A 25,606-nucleotide genomic window follows, 5' to 3' on the forward strand; every position below is an offset into this window, starting at 1 on the left:
TATACTTCATTGAGTTTCTAACAAAAGAAATCTTTGTAAAATAAAATATAATAAATATATTTATTGCACAATATACCCAATATGGCAGCTTGCTTATTTCTTTCTGCAACAGCTGATTTTTCGCTGCAGTTTAAATATAAGTACTAATTTGATTTTGTTTGTGAAAGTGAATTTATTTTATTAAACATAAGTGCTTTTATATATTGTACATATGTGTACAATACTATGTCGCAATCGTTAAGTCCCGCAGCAAATTATTTTAGGAATCTTCGCATGTTGTTGATACTAAATAAAAATTGATAATAAATAATTAATACTTGCTGCTGTTAGTAAAAACATAATTGCAAGTTAGCTGCATTGTTAAAGCAGTAAAAATTACACTATTATACTGGCAAAAAATGTATAGAAATGGCAGATTTTGTGATTTTTAAAAAAGCTACAACAGAATAACGGTTTAAAGTATTATCTTATATTTAACGCAAAATACAAAAATTTTGTTTATGGAATTTCGGCAATTGTCCCTAGCCCTACCATAATTCTAAATGACTTGAAGGAAGATTACATTATTACAAGTAGTCATTCAAACTGTGAAGATGGAAACCTCAGTGCTCATTAACATGTGTGCGTGTGTGCATACGTGTTGCATACAAGCTGTTCGTGTAAATAAAAGACTCAGGCGACGAACTTCAGGCAATATTCAGCCGTATTTTACAAACTCTATTGCGTGAAAAACACCAAAGAGAGATAATAAAGAGAAAATCTCCAATTACAAAAAATGATAATGTTTTAAAAGAGCATAAAATAAGCTTTAACAAAAGGCGATGTACACTTTTAAACTACTTATGTAGTTTTAGCTAAGTTTTCTGCAGCTCAAACAAATAGTTGCCAAACAAAAGCCAAAGCGGTCGGTTCGTCTACTTTAACAAGTTCGCGCGCTTCACTCTGTATAACGCGGTCTCGTTAACGTTGTATTAAAATCGCGAGTGTTCAAACGGTGTGTCGCAGTGAGTAACAAACGGGGAAACAACGAAAAGCTTCGAAACGAATGAAAAGGTGATAAAGAGTAATGACAAAATTTTGTTGCAAAATTTTTAAGTTTGCTTATTTTATATTGTTTTCATTTGTTGCGTTCACTGAATTGAAATTGAAATGATGATGAGAAAAAGTTGATTAAGAAATACCCATCCACTATCATTGCTAAAGTTAAGCAAAATCTACTCAAGTTCATTATGTTTTAAAATTCATTGCGCATAAAAAGTGAATCTAAGTTTTTATGAGATTTCTTTTGATGTAAACAAGAATTTTGGTGTCCAAAAATTTGCAGACGACTTTCACGTTCGTTTTGCAGCAAATATACATACATACGTACTTATATGTATGTTTGTACATACATAAATAAGTTGTTGATTAAAGCGCGTACATTTGTTTGCCTGTACATCGGTCAAGGTACTGTGGCTCTATTCAGCAGTTGGGCGCTTGCTGTGTGTAAGGTGAGTACAAATTGAAATAAGTAAAAATGCTATTAAATGTGTATGACAAAATAGAGAATTAAAAATAAAGCAAAGTTTTGATATATCAGTGTTTGCTAAAATAATGTGTCTAAAAAGGGCGCAGCAGAATTTTCATGTTATAGAGACAATAGATTTGTTAAAAAAAATTTTATTACTTAGTTAGAGACTATAGAAAACATTTTTTTAATAAAAAAGCTTTAAATATATTAAAGAAAATGTATATATATTTTTTTAATTCGGCGGTATATTTTTATGTAACGACTTTTGCTTCTCCACTGACCCAGTTAAAATGTTGTACTGCAAATCCATTGAAAGAAAGGCGATGGTAACACTGTGTCACCCTAATATCTCAGCGCTGTTGTCCTTCTGCGCATTTTATAAACAAATTGTGTAATTTTGTGTTGATTTTTCACACTTTACCTATAATATGAAATATAAACAATGAAAAACAAATCATCGATTAAGGTAAAAAAAAGTCTTCGAGTTTGTAAAAAGCAGCACCACCGATATTAAGGAGAAAACCTTCAAGCCATCTTAATACTTACATACACACATATGTAGAAACTTTTTGCTTGTGTGCTTATGCCCTGCAATTCATTTGTTTACACACATACATATTTCCTTCGCATTTTGCTAAGTCATCAAATATAGCGCGCTGTGTGTTACTTCGACTTACTGCCATGCTTTTGGCTTTATTTACATATCTATTTTTCTGTTTTTGCAAAAAAACATTTCTGTCACCAATTATACATGCATGTATATGTATGTAGGTGTGCTTTTGCATCACTATATTTGACTTTAGTGCTATGTAATTATTTGTGCAGCTATTTATTTTATGTCTTTATATTTGTTTTTGAAATTTTTGCGAAATAATTTTTTTTATTTAAGTTAGAAGAAGGTTTATTGGGACTTGAATTTAGCATGTCTGGTTTACAAACCAAAACTCAAATGCATTAAATATTTTAAATATAAAAAATTTGATTTGCACGGTAATTACTTATCCAATGGTTTGCCGGCCAGCTCATTGCCGGTTACCCCTTTCTGCCCCGGTACCCAGATCAGGTGTAAACGGCCTTCCTATACACTCATTCACTAATAGCGATTTGATTTCATAAGCCAAGATCGCTTTCAGTGCCGCTTGACTATCGCTTCTTACCCTCTTCACTAAAGGCCGTCATTTGTTGAAACGACCTTATCTTATCTTTGTCAAACCCAAACCTTCATCTGTATACTCAAGCCGCCAGATTACTTTCGATGCCAAGAAAGGCGCATATCGCAGCCAATTTGTAGCGAATTCTGCTCCTTTTTATTCCATAGGAGCAGTACCTAACAAGCTGCTTATATTTCTCTCAGTTGTCCGTACGTTTGGCTTGGTTGAAAAGCCTGCAAACTGACTGCCTCAGCACTGAGCTGATTAGAACGGCAATACGCAGAAAAAAATCTTTTCTTCTTTTATGTTTTCTTTTAGTTTTCTTCTCGGTATTTAATCTACTTATTTATTATTTAGACTAAAAAGAGTCATTTAATGATTCCAATTATGGGCGGTTAGTCATAAAACCACGACAGAAAAGCTTTAAGTTACCTTCAAAGTACACCAGTCACTGAGTCACACCATTCCACTTAAGTAACCTAACTATATACATACAAGCATATATGAACATTTATATTAAATTAAGCCACTAATAATATAATTCTGCTCCTCGCTTTAAAGTTTACGCCGCTGAATAAACAATTTAACAATTTTATTACAATTTTCTACACACTTGAATACAACAATTAAACATTATTTGCGATTGAGCGTGTGTTAGTATTTATATAGTTAAGTATATAGTATATCTACATCCATATTACTAATAAGAGGAAAACGACAAGCCAATGCCAGGGACTTGCCAATTACGGAAAAGTGTTAAATAATTCGCCTATAAAACTGGGTAAAGAGGAAGCAAACATCGCACTTGCGGCGGTGTGCATGTGTATGTGCTACAAACACGGTTTATATGGCGTATGCAATGCATGGTTGGATGTCTGTGTTACTTATATAACAAACTAAAAATTATTTACTTGGCACACTTCTTTAAAATTGATTTTTTGCCGGAAATACACCAAGCAACTGATTGAGATATGGATTACTACAAGCACACATACACATATATACATTCGACATATAAACGAAAGCGAAGGGGAAGCAAAGTAAAGGTTGTGTATTTTTGGTTAATAACAAAAATTAGTGTAACCACAGTAGTCGAGAATCAAGGTCTAAGAAAAAGCATTACAACGCAACTCAAAGCGAGTATAAATGCTCAGAAGCATGCTAAATTTGGTAATAATTAAATTCTAAGTAAAGGGTGTTTTTTTTAGACATGTGGCTTTCAAACTTTCATAATTTGGTGTTATGGCCATGAATTTGGCTTTATTATAAAAATAAGAGTTTGCCATTATATATAATAATTTCGGGCAAGTGACCATGGCGGTTGGCTCGAATGAATGCTAGAGGCCCAATTTTCGACTACTTTTAGCAGAATTGGAGCGGTATCTTAGCAAAATCGCTTAGATAAGGAACTTCATATAATCCTACAAAAAGTATGCCACAACAGGACCACGATGTGAGATAATGCATTCATGAAAAGTTTCCTTCAATAAATTGATTGTTTCCTTGACTGCATAATGTACCGCCATCTTGTTACAACCAAATTTCGATCATATCAACCTCCCTCAATTCAGATACAAAAAAGTCATGCTCTATAGCAATTCTCCATTGACTGTCACATTTTGGTCGGTTTCATTTTTGAAGAAACATGGTCCAATAATTCTTTAGAGCACATCATACAGTGATTTTTTTTACTATATAACGGAGTCTCAACAATGGCTGGCCTAGTATAATTACTCCAAGTGCGATGACTTGGCTTATTAGCGGTCCGATTCAATCAAAAGTGAGCTTCATCGCCGACCAAAATTTTCTTCTGAAAATCGATATTACTTTTTTTAAGTAAGCGGACACTGTGCATTAACACATAGTTTACATTTTGATAATATCTTATTCTTATAGCTGAATCGATAAAAATAAATTCGCGGATAATATATGGGCAACTTTGTACACACATAACTTTCTCAATAAAACACTATACTCATATAAAATGGCGTCCGATTCGTACGTACACCTTTCTACAAATAGTGTTAATTATATTTAAACAGAAGCCGATTTACGTCATTCGGGAAGCCAGGGTCGTTCTAACGGACAACTGTCGACCGTCTTTGGCTGGAGTAAAATGTCTGATTAACTAAGCCCGACTGCCGTACAAACGAATGCAAACTTCAATCGTTTGCGCTTGCTGTGTCTTCATATTTTGAAGCTCTCGGGTTTAATCTTTTCCGTAAAGAACACCACGACGTTTGAACTTATCTCTGAGCAATTACGAGTGGTTAGGTTCTTTTATTACAAAAATCAATGAATCTTACCGTGCGATCCTTTCCAATTCCAACGGATATGCTGGGATCAGATTTTGATTTTGATAAAAAAATTGAACGCCTTACAATTTTTGCCAAGTTATTTCCTTACGCCACGGCTTAAAACATTTTCGAGAAATAAAAAATGTTAACGCTTTTGGAACGGGTGTTGGACTTTCGAATTTTATTATAGCTCACTAACACTCCGATAAATGTCATGGGCTACATAAAGACGCCTGAACTTTTTATTACAATTTTGATTTATTTCTTCTTACGGAATTGTTGAAACCCTTTCTTTGCTTTTACTTGTTGTCGAGAGTTTTTTTAATCGAAGCGCCGAAATGTAGGCAACAATTCTTCAAGAAACTCAAATTTTTGTAGAGAAATGGTGCCCATCGAAAATAGCTGCCGAGCCATGTAATTGTCGAATAAATTTTACTGGGTTTTGCCTTCGCGTTGCCAACTATTAAAATTGATGGGAAATTTAACTGTTTTTCATAGTCCTTCATTCTGCCTAAGCACAGATTTTTTTCTGTTTGATCCTCTATAAATATAAATTATAATTTAACAACATTTAAATTGTTAAAATATAAATATTGATATTAAAATAAAGTTTTTTTTTATAACCTTGAAACGTCTCAAATACAAATTTTTTATAGCCTTACAATTTACGTTTTAGTTTTTTTTTTTGTTTTGCAATTTGTTTGTACCTTAACAGCACATTTACTTATTGTCTATTAATATTAAGACAGATTGTAAATTTAACTTGAATAAAAAAAAAAAAGAAAAAAAGTTTTAGTAAAATTATTTTAACAGCATATTGAGTTTAATAAAAAATATCAATATTTTTAATTTCACGGATTCCGAGTTCGGTGTCGAATTGAAAGTGGGTTCTTTTGTGAAGTCCTCATCTACATATGTTTTTATGGAAATTTTAATTCAATACCATATGCAGAAATTTACATTAGCAATGCTGAATACATACATATAAACACATTCATAGCGATAATAATGATATGGAAAAAAAACATGCTGACCATCAGCATCCGTTCCGTTCGTGCGTCCATGCAACACACTTGACCATGAAGCATCACTTAACTTGCACCAGTTGCTGCTTTACAACTCAYGGCTGATCATTTTTACTTTTTATTTATTTATTTTTTTTCGTCCGATTCAACTTACTTTCATGTTTTGGTTTGCACTTGAGTGTGAATGCGTGTTCATTGCTTTTAATACGCTTGTGCCGTGCACAAATGTACCTATGTTTGTAGTTCGAAAGAATTTCTGAAACTCACACACACATGTATATATAGTTTACATTTTACGTTTGTGTGCCTGTAAGCTTGGTAGCGCTACTGAGCAGCTTTTTGCTGTCACCTTCATTGGTTGGAGCATGTGGACGATGCAGATGCATTAATTTATATTTTTAAATTATGTTTTGTTGCCGTTTTGGTTGTTGTTGCTATATTTACGAACTTTGTTTTGTGGCTGCTGTGCCACCTTGAAACACTTTCAACTTTGTATAACTGGTTGAAATGTCGTTTAATTGCTTTGATCGCAATATGTTCGTGTTAATGTCGCGGTGCTCTAAATTCTGTTAGTTATTGGAGGCGATTTGTTGTGAAAAATTCTAATTATCAATTTTCAATATAGTTTGAACTTTCATAAGAATATTTGTATGTTAGGTACAGGTTAGAAAATATTGTATGTTGGAGCAAAAGTTCTTCTGAATTTTAATAATATTATTGCTTTGATAAAGGCCTTTGCGAATATTCTAATGAATCAATTAGAATAAATATAATCTGTAAGGATAGTGGCAGGTATACCACTAACTCCTCGGTTAAACTGTTCTCGTGTTTCGATATGTATGATCCACTTTGAGATACCGTACTTTTTTTTTAAAGAAAAACACAGAAACTTCAAATATCGAAAGAACATTATATATTTTTAAAGATTTTATTTCTCTTTCAAATGTTTTGAAACCCCCGTGTGAAAGGAGTATCGACACACGCCACCACCACTACCTCTTCTGATTCTCTGCCGCTTGGTATCTCCACAAAGATAATACGTCTGTGTAAGCTGACGTTGGACAACACCTAAAACTCCGCGATTAACGGAAAATACTTCCCTAAGCCGTTTGATATGAAGCCAGGTTTCAGATAAAGATATTCTCTATCGTGTAGCTTCTCCAATCTACTTCTGGAGAAAATAATAGGACCTGCAGAGCTAAATACAGAAGGTACCATATTCTATATGAGTGCACAGCCAGCTGGTGTATGCCGATGATATTGATATCATTTGCCTCAACAACCGCGCCGTTAATTCGCCGATTGCCGATAAAATTTGAGTCCTCCATCGATAATATTTTTTAGGTTTATCTTTAGTTCTTCGTTTCTATTTTGTGTAGACCATTTATTTAGATTTAGATGTGTCAGTTTACATTTTTATCAGAAGTAAGTTTAGTAAAGGCCAACGATAAGGCAGTTCTCAACTCCTTCACTTTCGTCTAAATAATCAATCATGCTTTCCAAATTATTATACCCTGAATAGGGTATATTAAGTTTGCCACGAAATTTGTAATACCCAGAAGGAACCAGTCGGAGACCCTTTAAAGTAAAAGAGTTGGGTCGATTTAGCCATGACCGCCGAACTAGTCCCTTAGTTTTTAAGATATCGTTTTGAGATTTTGCAAACGTCCTTTTCTCTTCAAGAAGCTGCTCATTTGTCGGAACTGTCGATATCGGACCACCTTAACATATAGCTGCCATACAAACTGAATAGTCTGACTCAAGTTCTTGTATGAAAAACTTTCACATTTGACGATATATCGCCGTTATTTCTAAGACTACAATATAATCTCCAAAGAAATTGTTCAGATCGGCTCACTATAGTATATAGCTGCCTTATAAATTAAATGAACTGAATGATCGGAAACAAATGCTTGCATGGGAAACTTCCTCATTTGATGATATATAATCATGAAATTTGGTATGAGTTATTGTTCATAGAAGTAATTTAATATCGGAAGAAATTGTTTAGATCGGCTCACTATAGCATATAGCTGTCATACAAACCGAAAGATCGGAACCAAGGGCTTGTATAGTATTTTCACGAAATTTGAGATAGATTACTGCTTAAGGTAATAATATAATATCCGAAAAAATTGTTCAGATCAGATTACTATAGCATATAGCTTCCATAAAAAATGAACACATTTACTAAAAGAAATGCACCTGTGAAGGGTATATAAGCTTTGGTGTAGCCGAAGTTATCGTTGTTTTTTTTTTTGTTTTTGTTACAGAAGAGAGTACAGAACTTACTATGTCGAGAATAAACTCACGCTCCAACCATCCAACAGTTGTATAGAAGACTTGTAACATAAACTAAAGATAACAAGAAACATTGTTGTTAGCAATCTGCTCCGATATAAATGCTTCACTACACTAATGCATAAGAATTTGTAGTCCAATGAATGTATTCTCAAAGCGTTTATCAAGATCTTACCTGGTTATAGAAAAGCCTCCTGTTTCACTTAAAGTTCAGTGACACACAAAACGTGCGCAGAATTCATAAAACTTTATTCAAATGACAAGCAGCGTGACTGAAGGCATTTTATGCTAGAAACATGAGTACTATATGGAGCGTGTAGTTACAATGTCGGCATAATGATAAGTGCAACTGGAGTTTGCAATGAATTTTAATGCAACTTCTAAATAATGAAACTGTCAGAACTGGCAGCTGAATGGAAACTTTCGCAATTGCTTGCAACGGCGATCGCACTGTGTAAGTAAAGTACTTTTTGAAAGTCTTAGTTTTTCTTTATAGTCTTAACTTGTTGCTTAGAGATGTGGTTTAAATTTCTTTCTTAATATTTTTTTTTTAATAATGACACATTCATAATATTAGAAGTTTGTATTTTTATGTATAAAATTTTGTTTCAGAAATTTATTAAAAAAAGGAATATTTTTAGTACGGTGGCAAATAAAATTTCATATAAATAAAATTTTACTTAAGTTCAGAAAGTCTTTCGCTTGCAACTTTAGAGGACGGTTTAACTTTGAGACCTACAAATTATTTATGCAGCAAAGGCAAGCACGCCGTCAACCTAATTCCCACTTCGTCGCTGAAGAACTTTGGAAACGCATTAAAACGACAAATGCAGATGTGATAAATGCCGAATAATAAAACGTATACAACCGCAGAGTGTGGAAAAAACGTTTATAAACTTTAAGGGCTTACTACATTATATTCTTATTTTGATGATATGGTGACCGGATGGTGAATGTAGAATTTAGGTTAACTGTCAGTGTTTTCTTTGTGAATTCGCTAGCAGGAATTGTTCGTTATATTCGCTAAATAATTTCAGATGTGTGTGAATATATGTGTATATATGCTATAAAGACATCTCATTACAGGACGATATTTATATAGATATTTGTAATTTTCAATATTATTAGTTCTATAAAAGCTGATTAGTTCGCATGGTAAACTCCTAGTAAATAATATTGCAATAATTAGTAGTGTTAGTGAATGCGAATAATGCCATAGTTTGAGTGCTGATAGATTTGAAAGGCACGGAACCTCTTTACATAAACAACGAGTTATGGATTGAGCCATTATCTGCTTTAAAACTATATATAGGCAATATTTATGTTTTTTACAATATGAAACAACGATGGATGTCGGGAGAAGTCTCCACTATTACTAGTTTTAGCAATACTAACTATCCAGAGTCTACAACAAAATTTTCATAGACATCGATGTAAACTTTCAGTGAAAAAACAAATCTCCATTGGCATAGGTAGTGACCTAATCTGTATAACAAAACAAAAATACTGTGGAAACTCATAACTCAAATTAAAAATGACCGTTATTGACCCTTGTGTAAAGAAAAATGTTAAAATATATAAAGACGAATAAAGGAGAATTACATACACCTTAATAATATCGCATTTGAACAAAAAAAAAAAAAAAAACAACATTTGTGAAAACTTCTCTTGATGAACATCTATATAATTATTTATGTCTGTTCCTCCCATTTTTCTTAAATGTTCCAGGTGGCTTTTGGTAAAAAAAAGATGTATTAAGTTTGCCACGAAGTTTATAGCACCCAGAAGGAAACGGCGTGGGCAAATGTGGGCCAATGGTTACCACGACTCTGTTTGCATATTTCCTCACGTTTGCGCCAATTTTCGATCACCTAGTGTACCATATATTATTTGGTGGTCGGCGAGCTCCGCCAGAGTTGATGGTTGGTAGCGCAAGCCTTTGAATTAACATACACTCAGAGAAAATATTTTAGAGATGTTAAATTGCATTCACTTTGCGGCCATTTGACTGGATCATTTCTTGATATTAACGAGTCGCCAAGCTTTGCATGCAATGAGTCCATGCTTAGGCGTGAAGCATGAGACGACGCACCGTCTTGTTGGAAATAGAATCGCGCCGATTTCATCAAATTCTGTTTCCAGACTTGACTCACTCCAATAGCGACTATTTGGTTTCTTGGCGAAGCTTTTAAACCAGAAATACGTCTCATCTAAGAACATGATTTTTTGATGAATGCTTTTGTGTAATAAACTTGGACAATGTCCAAGCAGTGTACCAAAGTGAAATGTGACATGATGAAATAGCAAACCTTACTGAACACATTGACAAAATTTTGCACAAATCCGTAAACAAACATAAACGCCACCTTCATCACTTCATACCTATTTGTAGACGCAGTATATGTGGAAATGATTAACGTGACGAGCTGAAATTGTTCAGTCATGTTCGCTTTTCTATCTGTCTGTTCGTCTGTGTATACGCGAACTAGTCTCCCAGTATTAGATTGTATATAATATATATAATTTAGCGCATTTTTCTCCCCAAAAAACTGGTCACTTGGTGGAATCGCCTATATAATAATAATAATAATAATAATAATATCCAACGATTACCCCGATTAAAAGGCAAGGGAGTTTTAAGCGTTGCGATCTTAAGCTGCTCAGCTACAGAAACAAAAATTTCAGCAGCCAAATTAAGAATTAAAATTAAAGTTTATAGTTTTTAAATGTTACTTGTTAAGAGTAGATAAAATAATTTTTTTAATGGTAAAGAGTGAGTCTGAGAGATCAAATGTGCTGGAATGAGAATTGAAATAATGACATATGCGGCGGAATGGTTCGTTTAGCTCAAAATTTGTTCTAGAAAATTTTAAAAGTAAGGGTCTAAACTGCCTGGTAGAGCGAGGCGGAACGTTAAAATTAATATCAGATAAAGGAGATGGTCTACATACTGACCCCTTCATGAGTTTTACAAGAAATATTATACCAAGCATCTCCCTGCAACTAGCGAGTGTCGGAAGATTTATAAGTTTTAAACGGTTAATGTAAGGGGAAATATTTAAACTGGAATCCCAATGCAAACAATTTAAGGCAAAAAGTAAAAATTGTTTTTGAAYGGACTCTATTTTCTCAGAATGAACTTGATAACAAGAATAACACTATAGCACACAACTGCCAGGCACACTGATCAATCAAAATCAAATCGCTGTATGGAAAAATGTTTTATTTGATAAGATACTGTCAGGAAATTTGGCATTATTAATTTCCAAGACAAAGCAAAAATTTTCGAGCTAATTATTCAGAAGTGGAGTGTTCTACTCCAGCACATAGCTGCTTTTGAGGCTGACCAATCAAAATCAAGGTAGAGATCTTTTTATATTTTTCTATGCCATACGAAATGAAATTGTAGTTTCCGCAGCCGAAGTTAGCGCTTTTTCAATTTCCTTCTGGCTAAAATTCAAACTCATAAACCACCAAACAGTTACGCACTAAAGCAATTATTGTTTTTGCAAATATTTCCGCATGTTCATAATTAAGTAAATCGTTAGCGTCTTATTCGAGAAAAACTAACTGTAAATAATGGCCTCGGCCTGGAAAACCGATTCCATGAAGCGGAAATTTCAGTTTGGGGAACAAAAAAACCACTCGGAGATGAATTTGGTGAATACGTTGGTTGATCGATGGTATTCACTGCGTTTTTTGCTTTAAATACGGTCACAAACGTGGCTCAATGCGATGGTGTATTATCATCGTGTATCCATGAACTACTTTTCCACAATTGGAGCCATTTTCGACTGATGTTCTCACGCAAACGCCTCAATACTGTCCCTCCGGAACAAATTCATGATGCCACATGCCACGAATATCGAAAAACAATGAGCATCTTTGATTTGAGCGGCTTTAGCGTATTTTTTTTGGTTTGGTCTCGTTTTTCCCTCCATTCCGATAATTGTTAACTTGTTTGCATGTCTAGCTCATAAACCCATGTCTTATCGGCAGTTATAATGCTCTCCATGAATGTGGAGTCGGAATTCGCACGATCAAGCATGTYCAAAGAGGCCTGTTTACGGTACTCTTTTTGAAAAAAAAAATCAGTTTTATGACAATTTTCTAGCACCATATTATCCACTTTCTTAATATTTTCATCAGTTGAAGAGGTCGAAGATCGTCCAGAATGAGGCATGTCTTCAATGATTTCTCGACCATCTGTGAAGGCTTTGTGCCACTTGTAGGCCTGTGTTTTTGATAAAATTGAATCACCGTAAGTCTTTTCCAACATTCGCAACGATTCCGGACGAAAATTGTTTAGAAAGACAAAATTTGAAACAAATTCTTTTTTCTTTGATACATTTATCGTTTGTAAAAAACCAAGCAACTTGTTTCCGTTCGAAAAGATAAAAAAAACAGTCTACATATTAACTCGTTTTTGATCTGATTATTTTGATATATTATATTATATGATGATAGTTATATGCCTAAAATGTAAATCTCTGTATAATTTAAATAAAAATTGTGCTGAAAAAGAAGCTCAACAACTCAGCACTTTTCTCTGCAGGCCTTTTCCCCATTTATGCACGTAATTGTGCTGGTGATTTCGTGTGAATAACACAACAAAATTGGCCCGCAAAATGCCGAAGATGCCAGTTTTACCCACGCAAGGTCTGCGGATGCTTGATTGCGTATAGAGTGGGAGGTGTGTAACGTTTCCGCAAAACAAAATGTAAAACAAAAACAAATACACAACTTCTTTTCTGCACTTTCCGTTGTGGAGGAAACAATTTACAGCTAAGGCAGTGAAGTGTAACGGTAAAATAGTGGCAGCACGAACAGCAGAAGAAGTGACTTGTGTGTATTACCCTCAATGTATGTAAGTATGTATCTGCAAATAATGGGAATTACAGAGATTTCGAAGCGTTAGCACGCCAATTGGCAACGCTTGAAAGCATTTCTTATGTTTTTGCTTAACTTTTTTTTACACAATTTTTTGTCAGCTATTGAAACCGTTAGTTACATTGTTGGTAAACGAGCTTGGAAGCGGGAAGCGAATGTGTGTTGTGGTTGTGGCGAATTCAAGCGCTGACTAATGAGTTGGTGGATTCTATGGCGAAAGAATGTTGCTGGCACTACATAATTTGGAAATAATAAACTTTGTAAAATGAGGGCGAAAAATGCTTTCATAATGTTCGCACACTCAGTTACAAAAGTGGTTCGCAAAATACTTTTGGTAGAATTGCAATTTATTTCTCACAACTCTCATCAGTTCGTAATCTAATTCGACCAATTTGACAGAGCCGTTAGCGAAGTTATGAGCCAGTGTGTTGTCAAGGCGTAAGAGTTCTTATTTTTTCTCTTTTTCAGCAATACGGAGTGGAATTAACCAATAATTCGACTCAGTAAAGTCTTGTGATCCAATATACATGTACATAGATCGCACCTTCTCAACCTCAAAAAAACCCTGATCATCAATTTTCTAGCAGATAGAAAGACACTCGACTTTTTTGGAGCAGGTCCGTAGGGCCTTGATTTCCATTGTTTCGATTGTTCTCTGATCTTCATCGATTTTCCGCAATTCCATTCTAACATACCTGGAGGATGGTATGTTACAGTATCCAAATGAAATCTTTTGTTGACATCAAATGCTTTCTTGATATTTTAGCTTTAATTAAGCCCTAAAGATTCCCTATTAAATTGGCCTCTGGTAACTGTGACGGCCCATTTTAAGTAACAATATGGTTTTCTTGTTTCCATTGAGTACAGTGTCTGCCCCAAATCTATAAGCAGAAAAGTACTTATAAACATGCACGTTTTGGGTGTACTTCATACTTCTTTAAATAAATTCTTCTCCTTTTCAAAGGCAAACTCGCAACAAGGTGTGAAAAATACAATACCAGATCTTTGAAGTCTGCCTGTATTGTCGTTAGAGATATATCTTCTCCCTTTTCAAACAAATTTTATTTAATTTCTCTTTGCTCGTCATCTACGTTTCCAGTTTCTCCATAATTGTCCGACTAATTTCCGTTAATAAAAGCTTTGTATCTCCTCAATTATGTTAAGGAATATACTAATTTTGTATAGGAGCTGCTGATTAACGAACTTTCTCCTTCCATGATCATAATCCAATTGTACTTTGCCTGTTTGGAATTAAAGTGATCTCCTATGGCATAAAGTTAATTTGCGCGTAAATTATATAGTAAAGTGTGATCAATTTCGAGAAAAAATACAGGAACTTCATATTTAATCTATTCAATCTATATTATCATTCGTTGAGTCCAATTTGCGATGGTTCGTTTGAGAATTTCGACTGGTAACTGGCGAATGACACTCGTGATGCTTTGCTCCAAGGCCTGAGTCGAAGCAGGAGTGTCCACTAAGACTTTAGACTTTACATATTCCCACAGGAAAAGGCTCTAACAGTGTGATATCACATGATCTTGATGATGTGAATAAAGCCAAACAATACTGAATAAAAATAACATGACAGTTTGCCATGACTCACACGTGATCTTTCAAAAAAAAGTCTACTGAAAAAAGTACCTCTGCTCTGATCATTCATAATTTATTTAGCAATTTTCAGAATATTTCCAATAAATGTGTGCCTATTGTAATAGAGTACATCCAAATTCTAATGTGTAGCTTTATTAAGGGTTAGACCACTCTAGAGCCCTCAAAAATGCCTAGCTTCCACAATTTATTCTAAGAATAAGGAAAAAATCTTTAATTTTTCATTAAACAGATATTTGAGTCTATAAAGAAAAAAAATTGAAATAAGTGATAGAAAGGTCTATTAATAATTACTATAACCATTAAACATTATTTTAACCGATTTCACGAAAACAATAAATTATTAATTTTCCGGTCACCAAACCATCGACTGACGGCCATTGCTTGTCATGTATTCGAAAATTGTGCTATTGCATGCGTTCACTTGCAATCACTGCTGCACAAACACCTGAGTTTCTGTAGACATTTTTAATAAAAATTTGCGAAAAAAACATTTACTGTGCCAATTAAATATTCTAGACATGAATACTTAGCTTTAGGCAATACCAAAATACGGCAGCAAGAAAAAAATTAATAAATTCAATACAATGAAAAACTGCACACAGCAAACCATGTATGCTTCTGCACGTTCTACGCAGTGAGCGTTACAAATACAGCAAGTTCGTTGCTTAAGTCTTTTTGTAAGCGTGTACGCTATCGCAGCACTTTTGATGTATTCAGCTCGAGAGCGCTATTGTTATAGTTCGGCGTTGCGAAAATTTATGACAAAACGATTGGCCTAATCAAGCAGGAGCATGTGGTGGTGCATAGCTTGAGTTTATTTCGTTTTTGTTTTTGATTTTAATACCCTAAACAGTTATATTAAGCGTGCCATGAGGTTTGTAACAACCAGAAGTATTGCCGGAGAGACTATAAAATGTTTTTATAAATGATCCACGTGGCGATATAAGTCGTTTTAGCCATGTATGTAAGCCTGTTCGTCTGTCTGGACTTATATACGTAAAGGATTACGCGAGGGACTAGCTCAGTTTTTGAGATATCCTTATGAAATTTTGCACACGTGATTTTATCCTCAAGAAGCTGCTTAATTGGCGGAACTACCGATATAGGACCACTTTAGCATACAGCATTCTATCTGACAAGATATCAACATGAAATTTTGCATGAATTATTAAATCAAGCATAGCTGCAATCTCCGTTCCAATCGGACAATTATAACCTATAGCTGCCATAAAGTATAACTGTGTAGGGTATTGAAGCTCCGTTGCAACTGAAGTTAACGTTTTTTCTAGCTTTTTTGTTCGCTTGATTTCGCAGTGCTGACAGCTGACTGTCGTGTGAAGCTGCTTCGTTCATTTTTCGCCTCGTCTTAATTATGAAATTCTTTTTTAATGTTTGCTCTATTACAGTAGCTGGTTACCGCCGGCAAACAAATGTAATTTGCTTTGTTTTGCAAGCACGTATGTTTATCGTTGCTTGCAAGCAATGATTGTTTGCTATATGTATTGCTTATATTGCCTTAAATATTGTGGATTGAGAAAAATCTTGCTGGCCATCAAATAGTTTGGCAAGCCTTAGGAATTCAAACAAATATTTGCGCTAAGCAGTGAAGTTGAGTGAAATCTTTTTTTTTTGTGCTGATTTATACTCACTCATATACTATTAATTTTCCATATATTTATATATGGGTATGTATGTGCGTTCTATTGGTGAAATCATTAAAGAAGTGGCACATTACCTCTTCCACAAGAGATTACCATCAAAGTAAGCGTCAAGCGAACGCACGCTCATTACCAACACACACACATATATTTATACTATATACATTCATATAAATAATATAAAATTTTCCGCATTGAAGCGCTGAAATGTGAAGTATTACCAAGTATTTGGGTTAATTTGCGGCAAAGATGACCATCACAGCTTGACCAGCGTGAAAAAGAGACCCCGCTACACAGATTTATTAAAGACAAAAATAAAAAGTACAGAAAACGACATTTAATACGCTACACACAAGCAATTATAAGAAAAGTAAAACCCAAGCTTCAAACGCCCAGAGCGTCACAGCGCCATGGGTTCACGCACTTTTACATTAAACTTTAACTTCGACTTTGACTTTAAGTTTTCTGCTTCTTTTGATTCCGTTCTTTGCTTCTTCATTTCGTTTTTTTTTGGCAATGCTCCACACACTTTCTAAGCAATTCACTTCGCCTCTTACGCCAATACTTTCGCTGCATTTGTGTGTGATTTTCTACATTAGGACGCTCAGCTGAAAGAACTCATCACTAATGACAACCGCGCTTTGTCATCTATTTCTATGGCTTTAGAATTATTAATAGTAAGCGCATTGTTGTTTCTGCCACCAGGTTTGTAATGGAAATTTTCACTTTCCAAGCTACCGTTAAAAATATAGCTCCATTAAAAAATTTTGCTGTTAAGCTGTCGTTAATGACCATGAGAGTGTTAGATTTGCTAGAAAGTAAAACCGCTTTAAGGTGTCGAAGAACATAAAGTTATTAGAGCGGCATGAAGACAGCATTTACTCGTGTTTTAATTTGTTCCGGAAAACATTGAATTTTGTTGGTAACTTTGTTTTTAAAAGTATTAAGAGTTGTTGCTCTCTAAAGTTTCACTTAATTTTAAAAAAATTTTGTAAATACTATAATATCGAAATATACAAAGTTTATCCAGAAAGTAATAGGACTAAGTCGATTTAAAAAAAAAAATCGTTAAAATTTTTTAAAAGTTTTGAAAATAGGCTCTTTCTGCGTCGATGCAGCGCTGCCAGCGCGATTTCTAAGCATTGAAGGCGTCACGAAAGGCATTTTCCGGAATAGCCTTGAGAGCCAGGTGCATGCTGCTTGGATAACTCTGGCGCCTCAAAATGCTTGCCTTTCATCGGCTTTTTCAGGCAAGGGAACAAAAAAGGCTGGTTTTCATTAGCGACCACTTCCCGGCCCTTCAAAACGGCATGGGCCACTTCGTTTCTGTTTCTGCTTCGGATTCGATAATAGAAGCTCAAAATCCTCTACTTTTTTGTTACCAAAAAGTTTCTATGACCGGTAACCCAAATTATGAATAAGGGTTGACCTGCCAGTGAGCTTAAAGTCGCCCTTGCTTTGTTTACTACACTGACGTTGATTTTTAGCGGCTATAAGACTAGTGATGTCACCTGGCTGGCTGTATAAAAGATCTGTATCCTTCCGCAGTTGTAAAATCGAACTTCGCATTTCTTCTCTAATCTCTGGTATGAAGCTAGTTCAGTTAGATAGACGGTAGGACGATAATATCAAGCTCTTCGGAATATACCTCTGACCTTACACCGCAGTCTATATTAGACCCATCGGTATAGATTGAGGTAATATTCTCGTTCCCTACTATCATCTAGAAGGATATTCTCACCTGGAAGTCTGAGTTTAAGTGATTCCCAGAAATTTGATTTGTTCTTCTTCTTATTTTCGACATCTTCAATCCTTTTTGACCGGCTAGGATATTCTCTGTCTTTCAAGCCAAAATTATCAGTTCTAAATCGTGCAAACTTTGGCAGCTTCGCTGAGATGGAGAATGTTCACCATAAAATTTCACTGAAATACGATGACTTTTGGCTGAGATTTCCTTCATATTAAAGTTATGAAGAAGAACTGCCACCAAAACCACTTTTACAGGCAAAAAATTTGACATATTTGAGTGAAAAAGAAGTGTTGTTTACGCTTCAAATAAATAAAATAAAATAAAGAAGATATGCAAGCTCTCTGACATATATTCGTATCTGCAGAATATTAGAGCAATGGAATAATAATCAAGTTACTCCAGGTTGCGGCAAACCGCATAAATATAGTTATTTCCCCAATATATGAAAGCAAATTGATTCTTGGAGCTACCTACCTCAATTTCGCTTACTATCTCTAAATCAGTAATCGTATTGAACTATAAAATATTTTTATTTTTCCTTAGAGAAATTTTTGCCATAAAACTAAATAAATTTTTTTCATTTCCATTGTGAATAAGTTCAGCATCTCAATGTCATGTGCCTTGATTAAAACCAAAATATGATTAAATCTATTAAAAACTTTGAAATACACTTCGTTCCACTTTCTGCACTTTTTAATTAACAAAATCGAAGTGTTGTGGTCATGTGCCTTTAAGGCATTCAGGGCAAATCGAATGCAAATATATAAAAGATTGTTGATTGGGTTCATTTTATTCATTTATTTGCCATAATTAGAACATTCAGATCACAGCAAGTGGAGAAAGTCGGCTTTACAGTAATGTATTTATTCGTATTGTATTTTGCTATGCTTTCAAAATTAACCGCTAAATTTTTCGCATTACTTATTGAATAAAAGAAGAATTGTATTGAATTTGCATAACATCCTAATCTAGGTGAAGCTAGTAAACCTTTTTACTGCTCTGATTTCAAGCATATATTCCCACCTATGACACCGCTCTTAATTTTTCATGATGGAAGTTTCTTTTGTGTAAGTGTATGTGATATTTGCATGTGTGGACTAATGGAATATTCACATTTGTGAATAATTGCCATTTTAGCCAATCGAGAATCGATTGTTTTTTTTGCAGTATCAGAAAGTATACATTATAATAAGCATTCTCTCAAATTTCGATATCGAAATACAAATTATTACGGTCGCTACAGCGTTTCTTGTAAAAAGGGGTCATAGCGGCTCTAACTTTTAAACGCATTTTTTCTCAGAATGGAGTTTTTTAAAACGGTTTCACTCTCAAAGGGAGAGTTTTGGAGACATCTAGTTCCAGTTTGGAGAGAACATTTTTAACGTCATTCGTTTTTTTTTTGTTATACTATACATATATAGTATGTATATCTCATTGAATTTATAAAAATCTCGAAAATATGTAAAGCAAAATGGAAATGGAAAATGAAGTATATGAGTTAATGAGATATCAAATATACCGAATGATGAATGTTAAATACTTCTTCTGCTTCTTTATTTGAGTAGAATTGGTCTCCGGTTATATCCGAGTTTAGAACAGCGCGCCAGTCGTTTCTTCATCATTCTCCACCCTTTCTTTCCAACGGACTACAGGTCTTCCTCTTCCTCTGATTTCCCTGGCAGGTACTGCTTCGAATATTCCCAGAGCTGGAGTCTCTCATCCATTCTGACGACCTGACCTAGCCAGCGTAGCCGCTGCCTCTTTACTCGCTGAACTATGTCTTCGGCAAAACCTTTCTCATCGTCCATGAGTGGCTTATAAGCTGCTTTGAAATCGACCACCTCTTGTGTGTATCGATTCTCCTTTCAACTGGGCTTTTCCAAAATTTGCCGCATGGTGAATATCTGGTCGGTAGTTTATTTGCCAGGTATAAAGCCACTTTCATCTTTCACACAATACGCTCGATAGAACCTTATAGAGGAGGTTTATCCCACGRTAGTTAGCCCAGATTGTGGGCTATCTTATTTTGTGGATTTAACAGAGCACACTTAAATTCAAACCGGTTCACGGTCTCCTCTCACTGCTATTCAGCAGGCTGGAGAAGTGTTCCCTCCATAATTTTTGTGTGCTCTGTTCATCAGTTACTATATAACCCCTGGGGGTTTTACAGAGTATGCTCCGGTCTTGAAACTTTCTGTTAGTCGTAAAATATTCGAGCATTACCCCTGTAGATCAGCTTGTCAAGTCCTTCGTGCTCACGCATTTTAGTCTCTCTCTTTTTTTGTCTGCAAATACGTCTCGCTTCCCTCTTCAACTAATACTATAGCAACATTTTTTCACTCAAAGAGAAAGTGAAAATATACCCCCGGACTTGATTTTTGAAAACTAACTATTTAATTGTTTTTATCTGTATTACTTTTCGTCTAAATTGAAAATATTTTAAAGTGTAATACCCATTAAACATTGCTCCTTTCTGATACAAAATTTTCCAAACAAAAATTTCAGGTGTTTATAATATGTACTACTCTTATATATCTGTAAGTGTGGTTGTAAGCAGCTGAAAAATTAAAATGGAAATACGTGTAAACGATTTGTAAAAAGCTTTTAATAATAATAACTCGCTCCATTTACCATATTTTGTAAGTGACAGCGCCAATTCCGATTCTCACATGTCAGTATGATTGATTTATGTGATGTTAATGAGATGCTTTGATTTTTACATATTTCTTTCGAAATACTACAAATACTTTTTGCTGCTTTTACTATTTACCCATGCAGCATGCCCCAGACGTATTCTCTCCGATAATATGCCAGCATTAGTGTGCTTGCACAGAAATACTTTTGCAGCTGCATTGTCACATTTTCTTCTGGCGTTTCATAAATATTTGTTGTCGTAAAAGGAAAGCCATTCATTGCTATCAGTCAATCGCATTGCGTTCACTTATTTACGCACACATGCGCATATTTGCCAGCGTGTGATGGATCGTTTACCAATTAAGTAATACTATTGGAAGAGTCAATATGAAGGCATATTTGGTTGGGTAACTGCAGGCTAGATACGATCGGGAAGTATTTGTAAGAAAGTTTCCCTAAAGCTAATTTATTGACAGCCGTTTTTACTGCTTAAAAATAAAATGAATTGTAGGTAATTTGTCTATATATATATATATATATAAAAGATATATGAAAATGAAAAAAGCTGTGCGATTGCTTTGCGCTTTGAGGGAAACTAAATTATAGCAATGCAATCAGAACAATCTAGCAGCTGCCAGCTAGAAATCTGTTTTAACTTGTACAATCCATTTAATGGCTTTTCATATTTGATTGCCATACTTCCCTATGCTCAGCTGGTCAAATCACAATTAACGCTCACTGACCTACTTTACAAAAGTAAGGAGGAACTGCCTTGACTAGGAGTGCCGAAAGCTATGCGCATGGATAAAAGGAAATGCAGAAAAAAGAGAACAAAAATAATAATAAGCAGACGTAAAGTGCAACAACAATATAAACTTAAATTTCATGCATACTTATATATCCATCATGGTATTATATATACGTATGTAAGCAGTCAGCGTAGAAATCGCGCTGAAATTGCAGACAACTGAGACAGCTGTCCGTTGCCAATTGAAATCGCAGGAAAAGGGTCGCTACGCCTACGGTGTAGTCATTTTCACCACACTTACGCTCGTATATACGTATAAAAGTACTGTATAGCATGGTAGTCGATATATTTGTGCGTATGTAGTAGGGCTAAGTGCTGGATGGATACCTTTGCGTATARAAACCAAAACCAAAACAAAAACAAAAACAAAAGCAACAGTCAAGGCATTTGTGCGCTTAATGTGCCAAACGTGATTGTTTTTATATTTTTTGTTGTTATTTTAGACTACTTATGCCGAGTGCATAAGTATGTACGAGCGTTGACCTCAATGCTTTGAGCTTAAAATGTGAGGTCGCCGTGGTGTTATCAACTTACCATCAAATGAAGCAACTACAAAAGCAACCAAAAATAAAATTATCAAGGCAACAACAAAAACAATAATTACAAAAATTATGAATATAATAATATTCGTTGAATATTCAAATACACAATCAAAAGACTTAAGACACGAACTTCAAATGCTGTCAGCACCAATTAAATGATTAAAACTTTTGTTTTTTCTGCCATTTTTTGTTAGTTTGCTATTATGTCTTCGTTTTGCTGTCATTTCTTTATTTCCGATTGAATTTTTTGCGCGATTGTTTTCACGCCTGTTACCTATAAATACGGTTTATTACAAATGAATAGTGGCGCGATGTATAAATATGTCTATACCCCACACGTCTGCGGTTGCAAGTAAAACAACTCTTATGAAATTGTTTTTTAATATCTCTTTACTTATGAGCTTTATAGTTATCTACTTGTAAGCACTGTTAATTTTTCGTTAATAATGGCTTATAACTGCTGTTGATGCACCCACACATACATCTACAAATATAATGAACAGTAAATTTTCGTGATTGATAGCATTCAGTTTAACAAAGAAGCTATGTTTTGATTAATTGATAACTCAAAAATGAATATTTATTATTTAATGTGTCATTTGTTAAAAGCTGAAAGTTGAATTACCCAATTTGCTGGAAATCAGAGTAATTGTGATGGATGCGCTGGCTTCACTAACTTGACTACAAATACAATGACATATACCGGGTGATCCGTTTCGAGGTTCCTTATCTTATTTTAAATAAAAAACACAGAAACTTCAAATATAATTAGGAATGTTTATTATCATTCAAAAAACATACTTTTCCATTTATTTTTTGAAGCTTATCTCTTTTAAATGTTGGTCGCGGCTTCGATGATTTGTTCAAGCATTTCGACTCGTAAGTTACGAACGACACGCGCGTTGTTTTGCTTCAAAGCCTGAATCGAAGCGGGATTGTCTGCATAGACTTTACACATCCCCAAAGGAAAGGGACCAACAGTGTGGTATTCCAAGATCTTGATGGCCAATCGACCGTCCGATAACATGAAATTATCTGCTCTTCGAAGTGTTCTCTCAATAAAACCATTGATTGATGCGATGTCTAAGAAGTGGTACCGTCTTGTTGAAACCAAATGTCGCCTAGATCACGAGCTTAATTTTCAGCCATCAAATAGTCGGTTATCATGGCGGGATAATGGCCGCCATTCACAGTTACGTTCTCACCGGCATCATGTGGACCGATGATTTCGCTGACCTGCACATTACACCCATTTTTTCTGGATGAAATGGTACTCTAGAGGCTCTTCGCCTTGCTCTTCATCCCAAATGCGCCAAGTTTGCCTTTTTACATACCACATTACATTGAGCCAAAAATAGGCCTCATCGCTGATTAAAATTTCTTTGGAAAACTTCGGATCTTCTTGGAACTTTTCAAGAGTCCCAAGAGCGATCTCGTTCCGAAAGGTCGAGCGGCTACAGTTCCTGCAAAATATGTATTTTATATGGTTTCGAACGGCACCGAATTGACTCTCTATGGTCTTCGTATGCACTCTAAGCAACGGCTGCTATATTTTCTTCATTGCGTATTGGGCGTGGTCTATCCAGTTGAATATTATCCAATAATCAATACTGACAAAGACAAATAATAGTACAAATTTAGGATTATTATCAAATTAACTTATATGGTTCTGAATCATATCCATATATTTTTTAGTACAGTAAAAAGGTAACCATAAGAAAGCACGTAATCAATATTGACTAGTTCCATCCATTTTTTTAAATTTTGATTGACATATAAGGTCAACCAGATTTGAAGATCATCCAAGGTTTTACTAAAGTTATTTACTATTTGGGTACCTTGAAACGAGGATGGGATTATTGGATAAGCTTCCAAAAGATATATTAATATATTTATCGCAGTGATGCTTCAACTTTTTTAATCCGTCTGAAGGGTCTGTGTGGCATATGCGACAAAATTTTCGGCCAGGAAAGCAATTTTTCAACTTTGAAAACACATATAAGTAACACGAGTCAAAACCTTGCAAATTCCATGGACTAGGTAATAAATTGTAGCTAAATTTCATCAATTTCGCAGTAGCGATGGTGAAAGTCTGAGCCGGTGCGTTATGTTCATTTCATGTCATATGTCATGCAAATCGTTTGTCACCGATTTTGGTCAATAATTCGACGTTGTAAAGTCTTGTAAACATTTTGTGATTATTCAGGTATGTAGACCACACTTTGTAATTTCTCAAAACGATGAAAATATAATAATCTTTTTCTTCGGAGCAGTTTAGTCGTGGTCTCTACCATATATAAGGGTATTCATGTTTCGTCAGTTTGCATTTAAAAACCATTTAACATTGCTATTGTGAATCCAGCAAAAGCTGCAGAATTTCATCCAAGCAGTATTTTCAGATGCTTACTAAATCAGTTATCCCACGCACGCACTTTTGTCACGTTATCATCCAAAGTAGCTGGTTTTTGGGCACCTGAGCGTAGACTCATTAAAATTTCTTGTGCGTCCACAGTGAAAATTGTCAAACCAATTTCTGATGATCGTCATCGAAGGAAAGAAGTTGTCGTGTGTAAAATCCAAGCACTCTTAAATTTAAGTGCGGAAATAATCCATCTTAAGAATATAATTAATACTGGATATTTCCCTTCTTCTCTTTCTGTAAAATCAGAAGATTTGTATAGAAGCAGATAGATTTAGATATTTGTATAGAAGTCCGAATTGATTAAAATTTGAACAGTAATCGTTTACTGGAAATGTGACGCCAATTGCAATCGATTAAGCATCTATCAGAATATGATATTAGGTTGTCAAAAAAGTCTTGCGGGTTTTTTAATTTTATAACGGTTTGATGACTCATGCCCAGCTATGCCGGTATCTTTCCACCAATTCAGCGATTTTATCGCAATTTTCGACGACAGGCCTTCCGGAGCGTGGCGCATCTTCGACCACCTCGACACCAGAACGAAAACGTTGAAACCATCGTTGTGCGGTGGAAATGGAAACTGTATCGGGCTTGAGATGCATTTTTGCCTTTATCGCAGTAGTACTGTAAAAGATGCCGTATTTTCTCTTTACTTTGCTCCATGTTTGCGACGCTATAACTCACGAACGACTTAAAAGAAACGACGTGTTAGCGCGTGAAATGAGCTTTCCGAAAAGGTATAGCATGACCCGATGCGACAAATAAAACTAGAACTACGCGCCAACTAGCGAAAATACCGTAAGACCTTTTTGACAACCTAATATCAAGGCTTTAGATTTTCAACGAAAATTAATACAATTGGTCGGTATTTCAAGTGTTTTCAAATCCATTCTAATTGTTGTCCGCCTTTTTATTGATGTTTTTGCATTTTTATATTAAGCAAGTTGTTATTAATTTTAATCAAGTAAACTGAAAATGTGTTTTATATAATAGTATACCTTTCA

General features: G+C 34.8%; 1 protein-coding gene across 3 annotated transcripts in view; it reads left to right on the top strand.

The window, feature by feature from the left end:
* The first annotated feature begins 255 nt into the window (after nucleotides 1–255).
* Nucleotides 256–25,606, top strand: part of LOC108974965 — a 49,062-nt gene continuing 23,711 nt past the window's right edge. For 2 of the 3 annotated variants that reach the window (XM_018943105.1, XM_018943104.1), the window contains exon 1: nucleotides 256–1,053. The gene's annotated coding sequence lies outside the window, so the exon portion shown is untranslated. Of the gene's footprint in view, nucleotides 1,054–1,143; nucleotides 1,491–25,606 lie in introns of those variants that run through there. The other variant, XM_018943108.1, reaches the window with a different exon arrangement.

Source organism: Bactrocera latifrons, unplaced genomic scaffold (assembly GCF_001853355.1).
Source record: "Bactrocera latifrons isolate USDA-ARS-PBARC rearing strain unplaced genomic scaffold, ASM185335v1 scaffold_6, whole genome shotgun sequence".
Taxonomy (NCBI): domain Eukaryota; kingdom Metazoa; phylum Arthropoda; class Insecta; order Diptera; family Tephritidae; genus Bactrocera; species Bactrocera latifrons.